The sequence below is a fragment of the Chenopodium quinoa genome, unplaced genomic scaffold (genome assembly GCF_001683475.1).
Source record: "Chenopodium quinoa cultivar QQ74 unplaced genomic scaffold, ASM168347v1, whole genome shotgun sequence".
In the NCBI taxonomy this organism is placed as follows: domain Eukaryota; kingdom Viridiplantae; phylum Streptophyta; class Magnoliopsida; order Caryophyllales; family Amaranthaceae; genus Chenopodium; species Chenopodium quinoa.
In genome coordinates this window covers 470,757-473,369 of record NW_018744502.1, presented here as the reverse complement: position 1 = coordinate 473,369, position 2,613 = coordinate 470,757, and positions in this window count along the sequence as shown.

Here is a 2,613-nt window from a genome sequence, read left to right as displayed (position 1 = left end):
TCTTCTGGAGAATAATGAAATTTTGTTGTCTTCTAGAGATCAATATTAAATGGGGGGTTATGAATTATGCAGTTGTCTATTTTCTTATTCTATTTCTTATGTGCTGACATACAATAGCCCCAATTAAGAGCATTGTTATACAAACATAAACTTTCCTGTGATTCCACTAGGTGGTGATCTTCGGGATCACTAGAAAGTAGAAACATTGATAGTATGATACTAGTTACTTAAAATTTCCACATATAACTTGTACTCGGTGAGCGCTTCTGGTCACCTAATATTTGTCAGCATATAAATTTTTCTAGTAAACTTCTGGTCACCAATTATTCAGAAAAAACCAATATATTATCTCTTGAACTTTTGTTTTAACACAAACTATTAAAAATCACAATTCAAATATAGCTCAATCTCAATGTTATGTCTTGCCATTCAATTCATTTCATATATCTAATATGAGATAGCGTTTGCACATATATATATATACACACTAGTAGAAAAAATGAAATAGGCACCCCTCCTTCAGCACCGGTTCTTGAAAACCGGTGCCAAAAAAAATGGGCGGGATTGAAAAATCCGGTTTTGGCACCGGTTCGCCTTAAACTGGTGCCAACTATGGTAATTAGCACCGGTTCAAACCGGTGCCAATTAAAAAAGACAAAAGAGAAAAATAATAAAATCGGGGTATGCGTTACTCTGCTTCTTCATTCTCTTTCCTGTTCTTTTTCCATTTCCATTCTCTCTCTTCTCTCTCCTCATATGCTCTCTGTTTGGGGGTTTTTTACGTGTCCTACGGGAGAGTTACAATTTCCTAGTATGCTCCTTCCTTGGCCTGTACCCGGACAAATAACGGAATACTCAGGCTGGGGCTGGGGTGTTCCGCCTCTGAAGATTAAGTTTGTCTCTTTCTAAATGGGGAAATAAGACAATATATGCTTCTCTATTTGAGAGCGTTTGCAAGGGGATTTGTGTTTTGTTGGTTTGTGGAAAATGATTTGATCCCCATTAATGAGGTCTGCCCTTACTATTTATAGTAGGGGAGAGTTGTACCTCAATTAGGGTACAATGACACGTGTCGCAAAGGGATTAGGCTTTTGCTGACCGTTGCAAGCTTGACACGTGGCAAGCCTTTATAGGGCCACGTGTCGTAGGGTAATTTTACCCTAAACATCTGCCCCTCACAGGTGTGACGTGGCATGTCCACGTGTCACCTGTGACAAGTTTCAGGCGCATGGGAGGAGACGGTTCGTCTTCTTCCCTCCTTTTTTCAAATTTCAAGTTTTTAGGGCAGAAGGCATCGTTTTGCCTTCTACTCCTTCTATAAATGAGAGTCACTCCCTCTCTCCTCCACACTTTGCACAATTTTTCAAAAATTTTTTTGAGAGAGCTCTGATACCGGCTGCATAACTTCCCAAGTTTCCTTGCATCCGGCATTTTCAAATCAAGCACATCCGGCGACCGGTTGGGTGTTATTTCTCCAATCTCAAAGGTACCGGCTGCTCTTTCCTTTCCACTTTTTAGCTTTCCTTTGACTTTGAACGTTTCACCCCATCCGGGTTGCCTGCCGCCTGGGGGGCCTTTAACCCATATCCCAGTTGAACCTTCTCCCTCAGCCGGCATAGCCCCATCTAAGGGGTCTTCAACTTTTAAGGATTATGCATTCTAAACACCCCCATCCGGTTAAACACCGTATGGGGGGTCTTTGATCCTATCCCAAATAGAATTACCTTTAAATAACCAGGCATTCAAAGTACCCATCCGGTCAAACTCCACCTGGGATACTTCTGAGCTTTTACCACGAAATGATTTCAAAAACCCCAACCGGTTTTAAATCCGGTTGGGTCATCATCTTTTTCATGACCTTTCCAATTTTTTAAGGTGCATTCAATGCACCCCCATCCGGTGACTCACCGTCTGGGTATTTGCTTTGGCAAGTGATGATTTCAAAAAACCCCAACCGGTTTCAAGGCCGGCTGGGTCACCATCCTTGACTTTCCGAAACCTTTACAATTTTGAAGATGCGTTCAATGCACCCCCATCCGGTGACTCACCGTCTGGGTATTGTTTGAACATGCCTTTGAAACAGATCCTTCTATATCCCCATCCGGTATTTTACCGTTTGAGGTATTTGTTGACCCTAGATGCTGGTGCAGCACCTACATCCGGCATCTTTACCGGATGGGGTATCTTTGAACCAACCTTCCTGATGCCGTCTGGGGTATTATGGAGAGCCCCAATTCTTTTTACTATGTCAATTCCTATCACAACCCCCCCATCCGGTGTTATACCGTTTGGGGGTACTTCTAACCTAGCTCACAGAATACCGTCTGGGGTATTATTCAGTGATCTGTACAAATAATCTAGCTAAGTTTTACAATAATGCAAATCATATCCCCCCATCCGGTCTTTATACCGTTTAGGGTACTTCTGACCCAGCTCACTGAATACCGTCTGGGGTATCATAGAGAGCTTTACAATATTCTAGCTAGTTATTACAAATGTTTGTAAAGAACCCCCATCCGGCCTTCTGCTGTCTAGGGTACTTCTGACCCACCTCATTGAACACCGTCGGGGGTTTTTTTGGGTGAGGTAATGAATAACCGGCTAAGTATCTAC